Below are 9,030 nucleotides of genomic sequence, written 5' to 3' on the forward strand. Positions count from 1 at the left end.
TATATATATATATAGTTAAATGTCGTTACAACGATAATCGTTACATATATGTCTCGTTTCGAAATCATTAAGTTAGTAGTCTTATTTTTACATATGTATTTCATTGTTAATACACTTAATAATATATTTACTTATCATTTAACATAATTAACCAAGTGTATCAATATCTTAATATGATTCATATGTACCTAGTAAGACGTTGTTATAACGATAATCGTTATATATATCGTTTTCGAGTTTCTTAAATTAATAGTCTCATTTTTATGTATATAACTCATTGTTAAAATACCTAATGAGATACATACTTATAATAAAATCATGTTAACTATATATATAACCATATATATGTCATCGTATAGTTTTTACAAGTTTTAACGTTCGTGAATCACCGGTCAACTTGGGTGGTCAATTGTCTATATGAAACCTATTTCAATTAATTAAGTCTTAATAAGTTTGATTGCTTAACATGTTGGAAACACTTAATCATGTAAATAACAATTTCATTTAATATATATATAAACATGGAAAAGTTCGGGTCACTACACTTAGTAGATATGTTGTAATAATGATCATCGTAGAGTTGCCATGCTAGTTGTAGGAACAGTTGTTCGTAGTGGTAGTTGCTTAACAGTTGTGTGCACAAGTTGTAGTTGCCTGTTGGAACCTATTGTTGTTAGGTTCAGCTCAGAGAGGTTAACCTTGTTGTGGTTGGGTCCAGTTGGCTACTGTTTGTTGAGTATAGTGTTGAATGACGCATCACCTGCGTGTGGATTCACTATACTGGGGATTCAGTAGTAAGGACTTTCGGTAGACGCTAGACTGATCAGCTAGTGGTCGTGTGCTCGTACAAGCCGCCGAGTCTCTAGTGGATCATAGTTGCTAGTTGATTGTTGCCAGTTGATAGTTGCTAGTTATTAGTTGTCAGTTGCCTGTTATGGATTGTTGTAGTTGCTGTAGTTGTACAAGTTGGTATTGTATGCTAGATCTGTTAGATGATTCCATTCACTTAGCCTCGTGCTAACCCCCCTCACCTCATCCCTTGCATGTTTTCGATCTTAGTGCTGGTAGGGACGGGAGTTGGGTTGACGATATGTTTGACAAGACGAACTCTGATGTCTTAACTTTTATAAATATGTAACTAGTTGTTTAACGTAACACCGGTGGTTTGTAATAAGTAACTAGCTAATGATTTGTGATAATCATGTTCGTAATTAACTAAGGGTATTTATGTGAATTAAGACTTCCGCTGTGATTTAAAAAAAAAATCAGGGGGTTACATGGTTACTTCATTTGCTTTAAGATGAGTTATAGTCCCGTTTTTCATACCATTTTAAAGTATTTTGGGATGTGATTACATGCATTTTGTTTTACGTTTAGACACAAGTGGCAACTAAATTTAAATTATTCATTATGAGTTGAACGAAAATATTCCCTAGTCTGGTAACTGTAATTACTGATTTCTACTGGTGAACGCGAATCCTATGGAAAGATCTATCGGGCTTGACAGCCCCATTTCGAGCTAGTCGTGCTAGAAATTTATAATCAAAATGTATTAGTACTTCGTATTTATTTGAAGATACACCTGTTCAGTGTATATATTGTGTTTGGTAAGGGTAGGGAAATGGTTAAGTGGTTACCAGGTGACTCATAGATAATGGAATAATATTTTAATGTTTTCTAACATTTTAAATCTTGTGGTCTAAAGTTTATTTGTTTATTTAAACCTATAATTCACTCAACATTCTTGTTGACAGTTTACTCGCATATTTTCACAGGTACTTGATTTGTTTGGTCCTTCCGCTGTGTTAGAAGTGTCTGCATGCATTTGGGCAGATTATGTTAAACGTTTTACGAAACATTGAACTTGCATTCTCTTTTGGATTATTAAATTGTGGGTATTTGGTTGACAGTGTTTTATGTCAACTTTGGTTTTTTAATATGTTGGGTTTGTTTAAACTACCTATTTTGGTTATTTTCCTTTTTGGAAAACTTTTTGAATAAAAGAATGCAATGTTGTTTATTAAATTCATTTAAAGTTCGATCAAGCTGTGGGACCAAGTGACGGTGCCGTTAAGTGTACTTGACAGGGCCATCACAGGACCCATAGGCCACTTAAATTCCACTATCACCAACAAGAGAGCAATACAATAGGTCTTCTCTAGATCAACTAGAGGTATACAAAATCATCATACTCTTGAACTATTACAATCAACAAGTATATGAAACAACCTAAAGACAAAAGAGGAATTTTCTCACCCAAAAAACTGCTGCTTTTCAACTTACTGTAAATCGAGCTACAGACCTCTTTAGACGAATTCAACGGTTGGGGCCCAGATGTCAGGAACACGCTTCTAAAAATGGTGAATATTCAACGGTCGAATCTCCAGGGATCGTCACTTTTCTGAGCTGATGTAAGTATAGACGGGAATTTGGGGTTTTCTCTCTTTTTCTTGAACTCTCTTCTCTCTTGATATGTTAAATGGCTGCATACTTGAGGAATATAAATGCCCTAATGATACAAGGCCAAGCTAACCTTGTATGGGCCTAATTGTTGGGCTTTGGTCCATCCTCATAAGTGGAAATCCAAATAAAACCCAACATAAAATACACGTTACATGCTTATTTGTAGTGACGTAAGTGTTTTTACTTTTTATCTCGAGTTCATGGAAGGGGTTTCAAATCAAATATATCATGTCTAAGATAAATATTTTGTGGTGGTCAGAGAACAATTAGAAAATAATTCTGTTGAACTGCGTATATCATAATATGTGATCGAATTACTCGCTCGTTCAGATGTCTCGAATGGAGAAAACCTTATAACTTATCCCTTTAGTCTTATGGTAAATCCATAGTGACAAAGAAGTGACTTGTGATTGGGATTAACTTATGCATTGATATCATTTTATCATGCATTTAATATTTGATGGGTACTTTTGAAGAATTTTTTTTCTATATCAAAAAGGACATCGATTAATTAATTTAATGAATAGTTATTCTTATGATTTGTATTAGAGTGATGGCGAAAATTTGAAAACTTTTTTTCATTTTCAAATTGGTTCGGCTGAATTATAATATATATAAATATATATATATATATATATATATATATATATATATATATATATATATATATATATATATATATATATATATATATATATAGTCCAAAGTTTAAACGAGAACTACAAAAATGACAAGAACTGCGAGAACTTTTAATTTACAAAGATTTTCACATGTGAATAGATTGAATCACTCATAAATGTTAATGGAGATTAAAAATGAACATAAAAATAGTTTGAAAACTATAAACATTAACGTTTGCATGCATGTAATTTGTTGCATATAAATGCATAAAAACTATGAAATTAAAAAGTTCTCGCAGTTTTCGCTTTTTTTGTAGTTCTCATTTGAACCTGCCAAGGAAGTACTTTCTTGATTATATATATATATATATATATATATATATATATATATATATATATATATATATATATATATATTAATAAAAAAATTCATAAAAATAAATTAATATACATATGAATATAAAATCATCTGAACGATGTTTGAGTTATTATCATATCAACTTAAGTGTGTAACTATAACGGACTTTTTAAGATATATTTCAATTTATAAATTACCCAATAGAAATGGGTGTAAAGTGATTCTGACAAGATATTTAAAAAACATGCACCGAATTGTATGAAAGAGATAAGTATTTAAAAAGTAATCATTTGTCTTTATCTATAACATTAGTGAAATTATCCGTGGAACCACGAATTTTTTTAAACGAAACAGTTTAATAATCCGTGAAATCACGAATTACGACTAAAAGAAACTTCTCGTTATTGTTACAAACATATCGATGTATTTAACTTGGTCAGAATAAATTATCTGCATTTATTCTCTCATTACCCTCATCCAAGTTTTATCACAATTACTATTTTATTTGTCATAAAAACCTATATTACAACCTTTTATTGAGACATTATTTTGCATACATATGTAACGTAATTAATCTCAAAAACAGAACACAGATTTGAATTATAATAGTATAATAATTATAATTATAATTATTTAATAAATAATAATAATAAAGTTTGCTTAGAATTGAGTATTTTTATAAATAATAATAATTATTAATAATAACAAATGACACTTGAAACTTTTTTAAATATTAAAATACAATTATTATATAAAGGTCGTACAATATGCTTCAATTTTTGTACATGTTTTTATGGGGTATTTTATAAAAGATTGTACAATTTATTTTAAAGTTTCTACATAATACTTCAAATATTGTATATATGATCATGGGGATGTTTTACCATAAAGTTTACATAATGCTTAAAATATTGTACATATGGTCATGAGAGTGTTTTATCATAAGGTTGTATAGAATACTTCATATATTATACAATTAACATGTTAATATTTTTATTAAATACAATTAATTATTTTAATGACATCATCATATGGTTCAGGATTTTTCTCTTTATTTTTAAATTTTTTAAAGCTTGAAAAATTCTTGTTTATGACATCATCATTTTAGAGGTTTATTTTATATATATATATATATATATATATATATATATATATATATATATATATCATGAACTGAAGACAAATGTAATGTAGTGTGTGATTCTATAAAGAAAATGATTCTATTTTGTATTTTTTTAGATTATTGGATTAGAGAAAAATGTAATGTCTTGAGTTTTATGGAATGTTAATCCGTTGTAATTGGTTGGTGCAGTCGCTCTAGAGTCCTTCTAGAGGGTCGGTTATTTATAAAAATTTTGTCGTTAAAAAAAATCAAATTCTTATTCCTTATCACTTTGTAAAAAATCATGTATCATTCAAAGAATCAAACTGCTTGCGACTAAAAATGAGAAAGATAAATTAAAACAATACAAAAATGTCTAAACATACAAATTATGTTTCTAATTTGTGTAAATTCTTTGGTTGCTTACTATGAAATTAAATAAAAGACACACACACAATTCCTTAAACGTATTATTTTGTTATAACAATTCTTTTTCGCATGATCTCATAAATTTGCGAGTCTTAAACTAGAAGACTTTTCTAAACCTGTTACTAATTTTTTTTTTTAGGAAAATCATTGCTATGAATAAACAAACCAGATGTCAGAAAATCTTGGTAAATTAACTTTTATCTACAGTTTCGGGATCAGCTAAAAAACCATTTAAACATTTTAAATACATTTTAATCTCTTTTGATCAATACTCATTGTTTTCCTTTTAATCAACTTTCATCTTTTGTATAGGCAGATGCATTATGCGTATCACTACTTCGAATAATATAAAAGAAATACTCACTATAAGACAAACATCGATAGCGTATCTCACCGTGCACAACTACCTACATAGATTGAAGTCAGTTAATCAAGAATGAGAAGTTATACTTATATAATGTTTATTTATTTTTTAGTAGATATTTTATTTCAAATTGTATTTTTATGTTCCAACAGTGTTACATTTCAATATCATTATTATTTCATGTTATTTCTACTATAATATATAAATTTTCTTGAATAATCCCGCAAATTCGCAGATCTTTAACTAGTATATATTAATAAAAATAAATTAATATACATATGAATATAAATTCATCCCAACGATATTTGACTTATTATCATATCAACTTAACTATAACTATAACGGACTTTTTAAGATATATTTTGAAGTTATATATTTCCCAACAGAATTTGTATGGGTGTAAAGTGATTGTGACAAGATATTTATAAAACACGCACTAAATTGTATGAAAGAGAAAAATATTTTCAAAGTAATCACTTGTCTTTATCCATTAATATATATTAATCCTTTCGTGGCAAATCTATTGTCCACTATTTCATTTTGAAATATTACAGATTAATTGTTCTCTTTCATAAATAAAAATAAATAATGTGATAAAAATCTTTTGTGCCCTTATTTAATTCTATAGGACAAAAAGATAAATAAAAAGTAAGGCGTAAGGCTGAAAATTAAACAAAAAAATACATGTGACATGTACTTTTACTTAAACTATATATTTTTTTTATCTGATGACAATAGATTTGAAACAAAGGAAGCATAGTAGTTTTTCTGGTACTGATAGAGTACGGGGAGTGGTGACACATTTGTTCTAAGCTCAGCTGAAACTTTAAACTAGAAATAGTGGAGTGATTCAGTGTAATGTTAAAAATTAAAATCAGTATACAATAATCAAAATAATATTATTCATATTTAAATTAATTTAGTATAAATTAAATGAATAAAAACGATGTGTAAATCAAATGAATAATTTTTTATTTATTTGTTTTGTTTAGGTCAAACCTAAATAACCAAAAAAACTACTTTTATATACCATTAAAAATAATAAAAAAATATAGGTATTTAAAAGGCAACGTTTTTATCATCTCATTATCTCTTTAGCATCTTTTTCATTCATTTTTAGTGGATAATGATATATCCACAATCCAAATTACTTATTTCATCAAAATTACACATTATTTAATTGTACAGTACAATATATCAACACACAATTATAGTGGAAGAAGTAACCTGAATGGTGAATATATCAACTTCCTTTTTAGTTACAACATGCAACCGTTAATGAAAAAAATGCGCATACATCTAGTCTACTACTTCAATGAATACTTGACAAAAATACAACCATACAACAACCAAAACTAAAAACAAATAGTAAATAAATGTCAACATAGTGTTTCTAACGCTGAAGTCAAACGCCGAAATAATTTCATTTGAAACTTCGAACTAGAGTGGTGTGATGCCAGAATTCTATCATTCTGGTATGACAATGAAAAAAAAACGAGTTACCGTTCTAATACACTAATGGTTGACCAAAAAGTTTTAAAAAAGTAGTTTCTAAGTCAATTATTCAACCTTTCATTCAACATTTTAATGATTACCAAATTAATAATCACGAAATTATGATTACATGTCATTCCACAAACACATATTCCTATATTCTGTAATAGTTTGTGTGGAGTGATATATTAAAAGGGTTTTGCAACGTATGCCTCATAACATACGTTAGGCAACATTTACTGAAATGATATTATCCTTAATATACAACTAGATCCGGATCGGCCGCGCGTTGCGGCGGGGTTTTTCGGCCTGCATGTTCATATTTAACGTAGCGTTATGCGTTTACAGATGCAAAAAGGGGCAATGTTGTAAGTCCCGTTTTAAATGTCATCGTGTTTAGCATTTTTTAAAAAGTGTCCGTTTTCAACGCAGCTAGTTTCATTTTGTTTGTAGAATTATTTTGAGTCTGATAGTGGTGTCGGTGGACAATAACTCGCCTGTACCAGGAAGATACGGCTCGTTAAAGATCGTGGTGGAGTTTGTGGGTTATTTATAAAGTTATATATTGAATTTACGTTTTAGACCTCTAGAATTTACGATTAAAGTCCCTGAAGGTATTTATGTTTGAACATAGTTAAGGGGCTGAAGTGAAAAATTGTAGTGTGAAAAAGATGGGTGAAACGAAGGTTTTTTTTTTACGGGTACGAGAATTATTTCCACTTCTTATAGTATATGTTATGTTATACTACCTCCGTTTCATTCTAATAGAGCAGTATTCTATTTTGCATTGTCCCATTCTGATAGTCTACTTCCATAAATAGAAAAGAAAGAAGATATTTCATTGGTAGATCTGGAGAGAGAAGATATTTCATTGGTGGAGAAATGAAGTTAGTGGAATTTCCTAAAACTGCGTGTTTTTTGTCTGTGGACTATTGGAATGAGACGGAGGGAGTATAATATAATATAATATAATATATAATATAATATAATATATAATATATAATATAATATATATATATATATATATATATATATATATATATATATATATATATATATATATATATATATATATATATATATATATATATATATATATATATATATATATATATATATATATAAATAAAATAAAATAATAAAAATAAATAAATTAATAAATAAATTAATAATAATAATAATTAATGAACGTGTAAAAATGATAAATATTATGTAGTTACTATTAATTATAAATTTTGGCATTTAAGGAATTTTTGTCTTCATTAAATACTTCTTATCATGAGTAATTTTTTTTTTTTTTTTTTTTTTGGGTAAAGGGTTAATACCAGACAAATTGGATTAATAGAATAATAAAAGATACAAAAGAGTTTAGTGACTATAGAAAGCTCTATAGTCCAGATACAACTCAAACAGCCCAAAGCTAACAAATGCTAGACACAAACCACAAGAGCACAATACAACCCTTAAACACACACGACTTCAAAACATAAAAACTTATGCGATCTTCCATACATGCTTGATCCGATGGACATGAGCTGAATCCTTCAGCCTCAATGACATAAGCTTACATCTTATGGTCGAAAATATCACCTGGAACAACGCCTTCTCTGAACGAGTTTTTTTGGAAAACAATCTAGCATTCCTTTCTTGCCAAATGAAGTACACCGTAGCTGAAAAAACCAATTTTGTCACGATGACACGAGCAACCTTACGATGGGCAACCGGAACTAAATTGTGAACGAAAGCGGCATAACACACTTAGCCTTGGCCTAAACTTGTTTAGCAAAATTACATTCAAAAAAGAGATGTGAATTTGAGTCTGGTACACTTTTGCAAAATGGGCACACAGTAGCTATACCATTAGCATTAGCATCCCACACTCTTAGTTGATCTTGAGTTTTCAATCTATTTTTGAGAAGAAGCCATAGAATGAAATTGTGTCTTGGAATACCCATGGAGTGCCAGACCACGTGATACCATGGAACCTTATCTGCTCGCTGCCGAATTGAACTCCATGCAATACGAACCGAGAACTCATGCAGCTCACCTTATTGATCCTTCCACCAAACAACATCTTGATTTTCATGAATCAACGGGGGAATAACAGATTGAAAATTCAAACGAGAAGTCCAATGAACCGGCCATTTCCACCCATTCGAATCAAATAACATATCAACTGTGAAACGGTCATTGAACCCGC

Source organism: Rutidosis leptorrhynchoides, chromosome 6 (assembly GCF_046630445.1).
Source record: "Rutidosis leptorrhynchoides isolate AG116_Rl617_1_P2 chromosome 6, CSIRO_AGI_Rlap_v1, whole genome shotgun sequence".
Classification (NCBI taxonomy): Eukaryota; Viridiplantae; Streptophyta; class Magnoliopsida; order Asterales; family Asteraceae; genus Rutidosis; species Rutidosis leptorrhynchoides.